Below are 15,266 nucleotides of genomic sequence, written 5' to 3'. Positions count from 1 at the left end.
CTTGAAAAAAATTATAATGCTTATAAATGTACTTCAATACACCATAGAAACATCTGAATAAAAGATGGAAAACTAGCCCCACTTACAGTCTCTTTCTGCCAGCTCCCGCCCACCACAACCACTGTATTAAAATTAAAATTCCCAAATGATGAACTGGGTTTCTGTCATAATAAATCTTCTCTATAAACTACTTATTTTTATTGATCTTTTTGCAATTTATCTGTCCATGTTTGTTTTGCCAACATGTTGCAGCTACTTTTAAAATATAACTAAGGCAATACAATGGTTTTATAATAAAAAAATGGGTCTAATTATAGAGAACTGCATAGTATTGTACCGGAGAATCAATCTTTTTGGCTAAAAGCAAAATAAAAGGTCAATAGGAATATAAGAAGTGAAAGAGATAACTTTAGTTCAAGCAACACTGAATTTCATCTCCATATAAAGACCTAGCAGGTAGACAATTAACTGAGCAATATTCCTCTTCTTAATATGAGGCTCACAAAAAAAGGCTTTTCTGGAGATACAAAGGTTAATCACGTACCTCATGCCGGAGACGTTGGGGGGCTATAGGTGTAATGGGGTCGAGCGATGTGCTCATATGTAGAAGCCCTTCCAATACACTAAGGTATAATCTCTTTTGAGTTGTCAAGATTTCTGCAATGGTATAGCTTGAACTCTACATAACTTCATATGTCACCCATAGAACCTGAAGGTCTTATGGATAATTACGTCCTGCTGTTCCATTCATAGAAAAGACTGACTGAGGTGAGAGGTGAACTGTTTGTAATTTACCTGCAAGGTTGGATCACATTCTCCAGTGATAAACCTATATTTATGTGTCTCCATCTTTAACCCTGTCTTGTTAATGGCCATGCTTAGACCTGTGTTGTGTCATCCTAGGCCATTAGTGGTTAAGTGATGAAAAAAACGAAAGCAGTTTTAGTAAGTAACATATAATAGGAACAAAGACCCGTGTTGTATAGCGACAAGAAAAATGTTGACCTTTCATGAAAAGCTTCGCACATAGCCAGTAGTGATGAGCGCCATTGCCCATATTCGAATTTGCGATATTTCGCAGATATATAGACAAATATTTGTCCTATATTTGCGAATTTCCCATATTCGTTATATTGGCGAATATTCGCATAATCGCGTATTTGAGGAAGACACCAGTGAGGGGGTGGGCAACTTTACTATTGGTTGCTAGGGATGTTGTTGATAACCTCTGACAAGTGTATTTGCATCATTCTAATTGGCCCCCAAGTGAAAAGAAGGAATATGCGAATATTCACATATGCAAATATGCGCATATTCGTGAATTTGCGATATTCGCGATAAAAATTTGAAATGCACATATTCGCGCCCAAAGCTAATAGCCAGTCAGAACCCAACAGGTATTGACTAGAAGCTACAACTCTGGAATAATAAAGAATCTAAAGATAATAGATAGTTTCTGCTTTGGCTGATGACCTAGGTTATGTTTAGACTCTTTAAGCAGTGGGACAATAACTTGGCTAAAGGTGGCACTGGAAAAAAATGTTTCGAATTTGAAGATTATTTTTAACCCCTACAATATGTAAGGTTTGCTCCCATTCTGAAGAAATACAATTATCCCATATTAGGCTTCTTTCACACTGCTGTTGCACCCTGTCGAGAAGCCTTTTTTATTTTTTGAGCTTGACGGCCATTTTGATGGGGCGCAACGGGCAACAGCGGGTCCCAATGGACCCCATTATAATCAATGGGGTCCGTCGGGCGCTGTTGTTTTTCAGCGGGAGTAGCGGGAAAAAAAGATGGCGCAAGCAGTATTTTTTGTCCCGCTATTCTCCCCAGCAGTCCTGACGGCCGTCACATTACCATGTGATAACCATAGTGTGAAAGGGGCCTTAGCCATATCAGAGTGTTCTTCAAAAAGAAAAGTCACTCATCTGTAGACAGCTGTATTGATGTTCTTTTATCTGATAAAGCCCCCTCCAGACTTTTTGGGACATATGGAAGAAGGATTGTCTAAAGAAGACAAACTGAGCGCAACTATGAGTCCCGGATTCTTCTGGTTCCTACAGACCATCTGGCTGAGCAGCAAACTCCATCAGTGTCCCTCATTATTGAGGTGAAATGCCTTTAATCTAAGGCTTTGAAGTGAGCGGCCACCCTTAAACGGTATTGCTATCTGTACACACCACTCTAGCCATTCTATCCAAGGGTAATACACAAGGCGCCGTACGCGGTCTTCTTTTTTCTTCTACATTACTACATGCCAACAGTAAAGCATCCTGAGGCCATTCATGTGAGTGGTGGCTTTTCATCCCAGAGAGTGGGATCACTTACAAGTTTTCCTAAGAACACTGTCAAGAATATAAAAAAAAAAGGCATTAAAATTTAAATTATGCATCACTTTCCAATTTTGAGGGTACAAATTTGAGGGTAAGTAATACATAACAGCAACAAAGACCTTTCATTTCATATCAATGAGAAAAATGTGGACCTTTCATGAAAAGCTTTGCACATAACCAGTAAGAACCCTACGTCAGGGCGGGGTTTTTTCAATTCTGGCGCAAATTCTGAAGCAAATTTGGGAGCAGACAGAATTTATTGTGCAACGTGCCAGAATCTGGTGCACAATCCGACAAGACATGTAAATGAGGGCCAATGATTCTGATTTGGCTAATATGTGTTTAATGCCTTCCATAGTAGAGCAAGTTTCCATACTTTTCGCAACATTACCTTAAAAAAAGTCACTGATCTCTGAGAGTCAATATCCATGCTGAGCTACACCTATAGTAAGTATCCAAGAAAAGTCAGTTTTTTCATTATAAACATAGAAATTGATATGGTACCTTTCACATGGCTCCAGTGGCAGGAAATGTTTAAAACTATTGGGCAATCGCGTTATCAGATGCCAAATTAATCATAATGCTATATGTACTGTATATTCCTCATTACCCGTTTCTATTCAACTGCATTGCCAGCCTCCCAACCAAGGACCTGTGAATGATGTCAGGAAGAAGAAACATGTGGAGGACGTCTTTATGTCAGCTTGTTCCTCCCTAAGAAAAGACTTTTGTAGCTGCTGTTTTTGACTGCTAAAAGTTGTAGTCCAAATAAATACCAAATCAAATTTCCTTATAATATGCTTGGTGGTGTCTTGACTTGCTCGCGAACATTCACAATTCGAACTTTAATTGCAAATATCGAATATATGCGAATTTGCGAATATTGCGAATATGGCACTATATATTCGTAATTACGAATATACGTTTTTATTCGCATATGCGAAATTGTATGCGCATATGCCCATATTCTCGAATATTGAGTCCGCCCTTATTTAATGGTATAGGAAACTGTGTATAGTGCATTACCTCTGTGATTTTTTGCCCATTGAAACCAATAGGCCCATTGTGGTCTATGGGGATCTCACAGCATGTTAAACAGTAAGCTAAGCAGGACCGTCTAGGCAGCACAGTGGATGGGAGACCACCACTAGTTCGAGTCCTGGGGTGGGACACAGTGTTGTGGTTAAACTTTACTTTTCTGGAAAAGCTGCTGAGTTGCCCGTAGCAACCAATCAGATCGCTTCTTTCATTTTGCAGAGGCCTTGTGAAACATGAAAGAAGCGATCTGATTGGTTGCTATAGGCAACTCAGAAACGTTTCCTGGAAAAGTTTCTGAGTTGCCCATAGCAACCAGATTGCTTCCTTCATTTTTCAGAGGCCTTTTCAAAAATGAAAAAAGCAATCTGATTGGTTGCTATGGGCAACTGCACAACTCTTCCTCTACACTGGTTTTGATGAATCTCCCCATAGAGGGAGATTTATCAAAACCTGTCCAGAGTAAAAGTTTCTGAGTTGCCCATCAGATCGCTTCTTTCATTTTTCACAACGCCTCTGGAAAATGAAAAAAGCTTTCTGATTGGTTGCTATGGGCAACTCAACTGCTTTTCCAGGAAAGTAAAGTTTAACTGTAACACACTGTCCCACCCCGGGACTCAAACCTGTGGTGGTCTCCCATCCCCTGTGCGGCGAGACCGCCCAGCTTAGCTTACTGTTTTACATGCCGTGAGATCCCCATAGACCACAATGGGCCTATCGGTTTCAATGGGCAAAAAATTACAGAGTTAATGTACTAATCATAGTTCCCTATACCATTAAAGAAGGGAGGACTCGAAATTCACAAATATGCGCATATGCGGAAAACCAGTGTAGAGGAAGAGTTGTGCAGTTGCCCATAGCAACCAATCAGATTGCTTCCTTCATTTTTGAAAAGGCCTCTGAAAAATGAAGGAAGCAATCTGATTGCTATGGGCAACTCAGAAATTTTTCTAGGAAAAGTTTCTGAGTTGCCCATAGCAACCAATTAGATCACTTCTTTCATTTTGCAGAGGCCTTGTGAAAAATGAAGGAAGGAATCTGATTGGTTGCTATGGGCAACTCAGCAGCATTTCCAGGAAAGTAAAGTTTAACCACAACACTGTAACACTTTGTCCCACCCTGGGACACAAACCCATGGTGGTCTCCCATTCACTGTGCTGCTGAGACCATCCTGCTTAGTTTACTGTTTTACATGCTGTGAGATCCCTATAGACCACAATCGGCCTATTGGGTTCAATACGCAAAAAAATCAAAGAGTTAATGCACTATACAAAGTTCCCTATACCATTATGGAAGGGAGGGCTCAATATTCGCGAATATGCACATATATTTTTACATATGCGTAAAAAACGAATACAGTGACCCCCCGACTTATGATGGCCCCGACATATGATCATTTCAACATATGATGGCCTCTCAGAGCCCATCGTATGTTGAAGGCAGCATCGACATATGATGCTGCTGTGTGTCGGGTCCATCGTACAAACAGCTATCTGACAGCGCCGACAACTTCAGCAACTGACAGATAGTTGTTTAATGTGCCTCGTGTGCCCCGTTCTGCCTCCTGTTACTCACATGCTGTCCTGCTAACTCACACAGGCTTCCACTGTGAGCTCAGTGTAAGCCCCGCCCCCCCAGTGCAGACATAGCCAATAGCCTGCAGCATCTTGCTGCAGGTATCCAATGAGCTGCTGGCTGCCCTCCCCTTCCTTTCCTATAGAGCTGTAGTCGGCAGGATCGTAATGGAGGACATTCTGTCCCCCCTGAAGGTATTTAAAGAACTGTACAATACTGTATGCGACGTCACACATCACATACAATACATATACACACTATACACCCCATACATCAATGTTTCCCTATCAGTGTGCCTCCAGCTGTTGCAAAACTATAACTCTCAGCATGCCCAGACAGTCAATGGCTGTACATGCATGCTGGGAGTTGTAGTTGTGCAACAGCTGGAGGCACCCTGGTTTGTTAAACACTCCCCATGCACTCCACATACAATGGTCATTCCAGAACCAATTAGCAGTTTCCCATAGAGATATGTATTCAACATACAATGGTTCCGAGGCCCCAGAACCAATTACCATTTTTACATAGACATATGTACTCAACATATGATGGTTTCAACATATGATGGTTCTACTGGAACCAATTAATATCATATGTTGAGGGACCACTGTATAACAAATATGCAAATTTCACGAATATATGATGAATATTCGTCCATATATTCGCGAAATATCGTGAATTCGAATACGGCCTATGCCACTCATCACTACTCAACACTAGTCTTGAAAGAGTGAAGACCTCCTTTTTTTGTCTGACCACAGTGCTCTCTGCTGACACCTCTGTCCATTTTGGGAACTCTCCAGAGTAGAAGCAAATCCCCATAGCAAACCTCTCCTGCTCTGGACAGTTCCTGACATTGACAGAGGTGTCAGCAGAGAGCACTGTGGACAGACAGAAAGGACATTCAAAAATAAAATAACTTCTTGTGGAGCATAAAGCAGCTAATAAGTACTGGAAGGATTAAGATGTTTAAACAGAAGTAATTTACAAATATGTTTACCTTTCTGGCACCAGTTGATAAAAAAAAAAAATTTTCAGCGGAGTACACGGGCCGATTATCAGCCAAATGAACCTTTGCCGTAACATTCCTGATATTGGCCTGAGTAAAATGGCCAATGATCAGCCTACAAACATGCCTACATTCCTTTGCCAGATGATTGGATTCAATCACTTATGTTAGCCTAAATAACCTTTTTGGCCACACATCTTCCCGTGATGGACTGCACAAATTATCCAGTAATCACTTGTGGCTCCTGGACCATGAGTGAGCCATGTAAAAGGCTTGTTAAACAAGTGCCACTATGATAAATAGGCATACAGTCATGGGTCGGCTTGTCTAAAAGGTTCCTTAGCTAGCTCTGATCATAAGGTAATCTGGACCTCCCCACTGATAATGAACACTGGCCCAGAGGTGTTCTGGTGAATCCTCTTATGTTACCAGGCTCTGACACAATGATAGGTTCCAAAGAAGAATGCTCATTGGCAAGTGACCCTAGTGCCAATCCCTTACCACTAGGGTTAAAGGGGTACTCAGCCCCTAAACATCTTATCGCCTATCCAAAGAACCCTCACGAACTCGGCTCACGGCACCCCAGACATCCGGTGCATGGAGCGATCTTCGCTCTGTGCCGGATGATTGGCATTGCGGGCGGAGGCTTGTGACGTGACGGCCATGCCCCGCTCGTGACGTCACGGCCATGCCCCCTCAATGCAAGCCCATGCAAGTCTTGATGGCCATCACGCCCCCTCCCATGGACTTGCATTGAGGGGGCCTGGCTGTGATGTCACGAGTGGAGCACGGCTGTGACGTCACAAGCCTTCGACACTTCACCGCTGCACCCGATGCTCTAAACATACGCTGGGTGCAGTAGGGTCCCCAGTGGTGTGACCTCTGCGATCAGGCATCCTATCACCTTTCCTTTGGATAGGGGATAAGATGTCTAGGGGTGGAGTTCCCCTTTGAGTTCTTATGGAATGATTCACAAATAACCTACTAGATCTTATCAATAAGATGAGTGTAAGGCTGATAACAATGTTTAAAGCGGAATTCACACCTGTCTTCTGGCGTCCCATGACATGAACTGATCCCACTGATTTCGAAGGGTTAGTTTTTGGATCAGTTCATGTCAGTTTGCATCCATTCCATTTGTTGCCTGTTTTTTTGAATGGACAAAGAAAGTGGGTAGTGCTAATTTATTATTTATAATTTTCCAAAAATACAGACAATGAATGTAAAGTTAATGTCCACATATTCAGATATTTATGCTGAAGTGTATTGTGAGGGACATAAAAGGAAGTGAGTTTGTTATCCAATCAAAATAGATGACAAAATGCAAATGTAGATCTAGCCTGATTAAAAGTGGACACACAGATGACCTGAATAATCTGGTGGGCCCGAGGCACAATATAATAGAAGTCAGTGAAACCCAACAATTTTGGTGGTTCTGATTGACTGTCTGGGTTTTGTGCAGTCCACCTTTCCTATGACAGAAAATGTTGCAGAGAAATAGATTAGCAATTTAGCATGTAATATTTTATGTGCCTGATCCTTTTGTTCTTGTGAAGATAGACTGCCAAAAGCGGAGCCTGGCAGACCCTTACTTCTCATCTCTCTCCATTCCAAAGACATGAATGACTAGCAACATAATGGGGGACATTTACTAATCTAGTCTATTCTGGGTATGCTTATAGACCAGCGTATGTGGTAGTCTCCTGTCTATTGTGCTCCTAATTTATCAAAGGTCTCACAGCCCTTGATAAATTCTGTGCTCAGACTTCAGGGTCTACAGCTTATACTGCATTTAGACCTGCTCCAACATGGGCTGACATTTCAGCGTATTTTGGGCAGATGCGACTTGTCGCACAAAAGTCACACTTGATAAATTCAGCACCAATGCATTTTCCAATGCATTTCCATCTAAAATAGACTAGCATGCATCATGTTCTAAAAATCCTCTAGCGCTAAAGTCGCATAAAAGTCGCACATATTTAGACTGCGACTTTCTGTGCGACAAATTTAGACAGGAAAAACCAGTCTAAATCCTTTGATAAATCTCCCCCAATGTGTTCCTGCGTATAGAGGGATCAGGGGAAATAACTGTTGAAGGTGTATGGGTCATATTCTTGTGTGCAACCACAACGGGGGGGGGTCTCAATGTCCTAATTATTTTGGCAAAACTTCAGAACGCAACCGTGTCTCCCTTTGAAGTCAATGAAAGCGAGATTTACAAAGCTGGCTAACTGTGTTTTCTTGCCATAAACCACATGGATTATGCTGGTGAGAACAAGCCATAAGTCTGACACTGCTTGCTGGTTTCATTTAAAGGGGTACTCCAAAGAATAGGGGGATTAGATGTCTTAACGCGGGGTCCCGTCAGTGGGGAACTCCTGCGATCTCCCTGTTGCACCAGGTGTTTGTTTAAAGCATCGGGTGCAGCGCCAGAGCGCCAGAGTCTCAGGAAGTCACGGCCACACCCCAATGGTGATGTCACAGCCACACTCCCTGCAATGCAAGTCTATGGGAGGAGGCGTGACAGCCATCACGTCCCCTCCCATAGAATTCCATTGAGGGGGCATGGCTGTGATGTCACTAATTGGGCATGACCGTGATGTCATGAGCCTCCGCCCCACGTCACCAGTCATCCGGAATGGAGTAAAGTTCGCTCTGTGCACCGGATGTCTGGGGTGCAGCAGCCGAGATTGTGGAGTCCCTTAGATAGGGGATAAGATGTCCAGGAGCGGAGTACCCCTTTAAGGTATCCTATATCTTTTGATGTCACTCAAGAAAAAGCAGTCTTAGAGTCTTCAAAAAACTAGGAATGGATCACGCAATAGTATTTAAAGCTGTACATATTTCTTACAACTACAGTATGTCCTGAACAATACCCACGCTGCAGTGTTCACCCTTATGACGAGACACCATAGAAGATTGATCTAACTGTGTAGGTCTTTTTTTTTTTTTACTTCAGCTACATCATGTTAACCAACACTCAGCGATTACACAAGCTATGTACATTTGCATCAATACTGACAAGATGTATCCTGGAAGGACATTGCCTTAAATTTAGAAAAAAGCAGGTGCTCAGGCAGCACTGTATTTCTACAGCCACCCACTTAGACTTTCTGCTTCATAAATTAGCACATTTGTGGGCGCGGAGAAAAAAAAAAGAATTCAAGGGCGTCTGGTCATTGCCGATGAAAGTAACTACACACCACTAATTATTTTTTTTTTCCAAAATATAAACATCCAGGACTGAGCCAAAGTGAATTTTCCTTCATTCCCTTTGGCTTTGACTTCTGTGCCGGTTACCCTTGATGCATCTGGCTGGAATTAAATGGACACAGGTGGTACTATAAATGTTAAGTATCTTCTCACTTAGCACCTGATACAGGTTTTTCCTTATTTGCTTTCTGAACAAAAAATGTAAAAAATAAATAAATAAATTGTGCTTTAGTCTCATATAACCCTACACTTGAATGGAGGCTCCGCTATGGTAACGTTCATTAGATTTAATGACAAAGACATTTTTCAGCCATTTTGACTGATTTATACCGATTAATAGCTTGGCTCCTCCAAACGCGCTCGGCAGTGGATGTGTACTAAAATGCAAAATGGTTCTGTCCATTTGTGAGTGTTTTACCTCCAGCATTACTGGCAGTTTGGGCATTAATCTTATTACTCCATCTGGAATACATATTCGTGCTAACAGGGTGCCAGACCTATAAAAGTTAGTTTTTTTTTCTTTTAACTAAAGTTGAATGTCCTAGAAGTTGGAAATCAAGGATACTATGGATGTAGCAGAGATGATTTTGTCATGTACCTTTTTCTTTTCTGCATTGTGATGACTTACTAAGCTTGACAGCAGTTCTAGCAAATGTACCGTGCCAAATCACAAACTCCATTCTGGTACATCTGGATGTTTGCATGAGTAACTGCAATGGAATTTTCTTCTCCGGTTTTAAATATTAAGAAAAAAAAATGAAATAACAAATACCATAGTAGCAAATAAAATAAAGAGACATCTTATACGGATAAGCTCTTTCTTTATGCTAAGTCAAGATGGAGCTTATAAAGAGGTGTCTTGTTGCTCAGGACTACCTTCTAAGGCCTATAACTTTGGCATTCTTGAGCTATTGTCAAGTTGGGGTTGAGATCAGTTTAGACCTGTATCTTGCCCAAAACACTATTCCTACCTCTTTGGAAGATCTCCACTAAATGACAGCCCCTAACCAGGTCACAACCCCTACACTTGCTAAGTTCCCAGGGCATCAGGGAAACTATGGAAGCCAGGTCAGCAACATATGAGCAAATAAAGTGGAAAATTATCAGACAAAAAGGGTAGATGAAGGATAATCAGAGTCAGCACAAGCGATAGTCTAGACAAATAGATATCCTGCGCTCACCGCAGCATTTAGGGTCCAACGGCTCCACTCCTGGGCTTCCAGCGGGCGGGGCTGACAGGGCTGGGGTGGGGCGCTCAGAGGCGACTGCCGCTGGTTTCACGCAACATCATATGCTTACGACATTATGTGAAACCGCCAGCAGTCGCCTCTGGGCGCCCCACGACAGCCCTGTCAACCCCGTCCGCTGGAAGCCCAAGAGAGGAGCCGTTGGACCCTAAATGCTGCGATGAGTTCAGGACATCTTTTTGTCTTCGCTATTGCAGTTTGTGATGGATGTGTATTAATGTTATCCTTGCACCACCGCGGGTCATCATCCTGGTCTCCTACAGAGTGAATCCTTGGTCCATTGTGGTATTAGCTGCTTAACTGGATGCTAACAGTGCCGCTTCTACCAGTCCTCTGAATCGTACAAGCAATAGTCTAACAGTCTACAAAATCAGCAGGCAAAGGCAGGATCAGGTCACAAGCAAAGGTCAGAACACAGCAGGTCAGGTCAAGTTAGGAACATGGGGAAGGCAGGAGTTGGGAACACTGGTGAAGGGTGGAACCTCAATCATGGACAGAGAGCTAAGATACAAGGCAGTTTATACATGTCACCACTGTGAGGTATAAGCACTGTCACCAGAACTGATTGGCCTGGTGCTAACCCTTCTTTATTGGCTAGGCCATCTCCAGTAGAATGAGGAAAGCAACAAACCATCAGAGAGAGAACTCTCTCTCTCTCTCTCTCTCTCTCTCTCTCTCTCTCTCTCTTTCTCTCTCTCTCTCTCTCTCTCTCTCTCTCTCTCTCTCACTCACTTCTCCACATGGCCCCTTCTCTCTTACAGATTGCTTCCATTGGCCCTTTTTCAGACTGCAGACCAAGGTTCTCTGTCTCTTACACATAGGCTTTTCCCTACAGGCTTTCTCACAAACTGCTTCTTATGGCCCTTTTCTCCCATACAGACTGCATTGCATTTCTTTACTTGCCCAATTAGTGGACAACTAACAATTTACTGGTAGTAGCACATGTCTGTCCTCTCACCACTGCTCCTGTCCCTATCAGAATTAGCATACACAAACTGGCAGAACTAATGCTGTTGTGGCTGGCAGCTTCTACTTGTTTTCTGGTGCTGACTGCTGCTTAAAAGAGTTAACTGAAGAATAAAATGTATCCTATGTCCACAGGATAGGGGATAAGTGTCAGATTGCAGGGGGCTGACCACTGGGATCCCGCGATCTTCAGAACTGGGCTCTTCTCTTATCTTGGCGCACACTGGTCCTCTTTTTTCCAAGACTAACTGGTCTCAGGAGTGAGGGCCCACTTCATCAATCATTGACAGAGGCAGGAGTTTGCTGCAGCAGGTAATTGATGAGGCTGGTTGTCAATTCCAAGACCAGTTCATACCATCTTGAGTTACAAACAACTTTTTTGACATTGTCTGATCGGTTTTGTGAGAAGCCGGATAAATAAAACGAGCAATTCTGCTTTTATTTTTCTTTTACAGAGTTCAATATGTAACTAAAATACAGATTGGCTTCTCAAGGATGGAGCTATATTCATTCTGCATACTTTTTTTATTTTTAACATAAATCAGAAAATGTTTATTTGTTTAGTTGATATTTTGATTTTATTTTTTAATTTTGTAAAATTACATTTACTTATTAGTCCTTTTTAAAATGCTTTCCAATATTTTAGTGCTGCAGTGTATTATGCTGAGGCATAGTATTAGGGCATGCCGCCAAAAGGGCCAAATATGTGCACTAAGATAGTGGACCTGGGGACCATTGTTTTGCTCTTCAGCTGCCATAGCAATCCACTGGCTACCCCTGTTCGTGTTGCAAAGGGGGGTGAGGGACTAATAAGCGTACAAAACAAGTTCTTGAATGAAGCATATTCTATTGACTGCAGCATTTAAGAGGTTAAATGGCTGGGGTCAGAATTATACAGCGTCATCTTTGTTGCAATGATTCATTGGCCTTGAATAGCTTGTGCTATGAAAGAGTGTGATGCTTCTTATATTTATTTCCCAAAAATTGCATCAAAACCCAACAGGGAAAAGCTGATAAATCCAACCCATATAGTTGTGTTTTTGGAAATGGATTTGTATGAGGACAGCCCTCCTTTCCCCTGCCTCCAGATATGAATCATTGTATTTAACAAGATATATCATAGAAACCAGTAGGACACATTAGATTGGCGCTTGTAGCTCCATTCTAATTGTTGATGCTGACATTGTTTCACTGGATACTCCTCATTCATTTTAAATAGTTTAATCTAATAGAGAATTGATCCAAACACAGATCATACGCATTGCGTCGACTAGAAATGCATCTAGGATGTGAATGGTAAAGTTACTTGACATTCGAGTTTAGAGAAACTTTACTGATCATAAAAGTGTGAAAGAGAGAAGGGAATGTCCTGACACTTTTCTCTATTTCAGCAGCTCGGCCCCGCCTCCTTGACACTTAACTGAGAAATAAAAAAGTAAATTTATACATTTTGCTATTAGCAATAGTTCAAGGAAAAGTGCAGTTTTAATTTTACACTATAACAGCTATCAAATGGTATCTGCAGCAAATGAAGCAGATGGATTCCCCTAGGGATATTCCAGTATTTGATCTCTTACCCTATATCCAAAGACTAGGGGATTAGTGTCTAATCGCGAGGGGTTTGACAAGCTTCCTTCATGCAATTTTTTGGAAGAGCTTGAGATACAAGAGCACTGTACTTGTGTATCTCTGGCTCTACCGTAGAGATGTGTGGAGGGAGTACAAGCACAAGGAGAGCAAGAGCACTGTTCAGGAGATTGAGCGGTTGGACCCCCGCGATCAGACACTCCAGGGATAAGAAGAAAAATGCTGGACTACCTCTTGTAGGACAATTTTAACCCCTTAAGGACCCGGGTTTTTCCATTTTTGCATTTTCATTTTTTCCTCCTTATCTTTAAAAAATCATAACTCTTTCAATCTTTTACCTAAAAATCCGTATGATAACTTATTTTTTGCACCACCAATTCTACTTTGTAATGACGTCAGGCATTTTACCCAAAAATCTACGGCGAAACGGAAAAAAAATCAATGTGAGACAAAATTTTGGGGGCTTCCGTTTCTGCACAGTACATTTTTCGGTAAAAATTACACCTTATTTTTATTCTGTAAGTCCATACGGTTAAAATGATACCCTACTTATGTAGGTTTGATTTTGTCGTACTTCTGGAAAAAATCAAAACTACATGCAGGAAAATGTATACATTTAAAATTGTCATCTTCTGACCCCTATAACTTTTTTATTTTTCCGCGTATGGGGCGGTATGAGGACTCATTTTTTGTGCCGTGATCTGAAGTTTTTAGCGGTACCTTTTTTGCATTGATAGGACTTATTGATCGCATTTTATTCATTTTTTTCATGATTTTTTTTGCAGTGTTATAGCTTCCATAGGGACCTATAACACTGCAGACACTGATCTTTCACATTGATCACTGGTTTCTCATAAGAAACCAGTGATCAATGATTCTGCCGCTTGACTGCTCATGCATGGATCTCAGGCACTGAGCAGTCATTCGGCGATCAGACAGCGAGGAGGCAGGTAGGGACCCTCCAGCTGTCCTGTAAGCTGTACGGGATGCCGCGATTTCACCGCGGCTATCCTGAACTAACCGGCATGGTTTCACTCTCATTTTAGATGCGGCGTTCAATTTTGAATGCCACGTCGAAAGGGTTAATATCGCGCAGCAGCGCGATCAATGCCGCGCGCTATTAGCCACGGGTCCCGGCCTTTGTTATAGATCGGGAGCGGAATCAGGGCGTACAGGTACGCCCTGGGTCCTTAACAGATTAAAAGTCTTATTTTTTTTTTCATCTATAGGCTACTATGAGGGCTTTTTGTTTTGCAGGACTATTTGTAACTTGGGATAACATCCTTCATTTGCCAAACATATGCTGCAAAACAAATAAATTAATATTTGTGCAGTGAAATAAAAAAAACAAAAACACGTTTTTAGAATTGTTATTATTACTATTATTTGACAACAAATATATATATATATATATATATATATATATATGTATATATATATATATATATATATATATATATATATATATATATACCACTTCACTACCAGTGAAGTTTTCAATGCCCAGCTTTGAAAGTTGGCAGAAACAGGACTTTTCAAATCAAAGTTCAGTGTTTTATTCACACTTGGCAAACAGCAAACAGTCTTTAAATGCAGAACAAAGGAAAAGGTAACAAAAGTCCACCTGCATTCCTTAGGTGTTTGTTCCCACCTGAATCCATGCCATGCGGCATCAACAAGTCTTTTCCAAGTCCCCAAGCAGTCTGCTCACCAGCTTCCACACTCTCAAGGAAGGTCTTTACACGCCGCTCTCTCTGACAGTGTGAGCAGCAACATGCAAAAAACTCCCCTCAGCTGGTGAGACAGCCTAGATTTAAGGCTAAGAAAAGACGGCCTGGTTTGTGGGGAATGGCCCCCACCCAACATTTGACCATTCCCAGTAAGAGCCTTCCCTTATTGGCCTTCCAGCTATACTACGGCCACAGTGTCAGTCTGCATCGCAGCACAGACACTGAATAAATACCGGCTCTTACTTCACCAAGGCCAGGAGCCTTGGTGACACATATCGCCCATCAACCACCATGCCCTTAATCTTCTCACACAGCATACATAGTGGGTGTTGTCTTTGGCTTTTCCCAGGTGGCAGTGCAACCCGAGACATTACTTCACTAGTCAAGGGAGCTTGTCTGCTTCCATGGGTGGAGCGACCGCTGGATGAAAGGGAGATCAACCTCCACAGGGCTGCAGGGAATTGTAGTTTCAAGCACAGCACACATGGACGAGAGACTATCTGTGCTACAATGGGTATAATACAAAAGATGGGAGATGCACAGTGTTCAAACCCTTACAAGGGTTAGT

Source organism: Hyla sarda, chromosome 1, assembly GCF_029499605.1.
Source record: "Hyla sarda isolate aHylSar1 chromosome 1, aHylSar1.hap1, whole genome shotgun sequence".
NCBI classification, from domain to species: Eukaryota; Metazoa; Chordata; class Amphibia; order Anura; family Hylidae; genus Hyla; species Hyla sarda.
Note: the sequence above shows the minus strand (reverse complement) of the source record.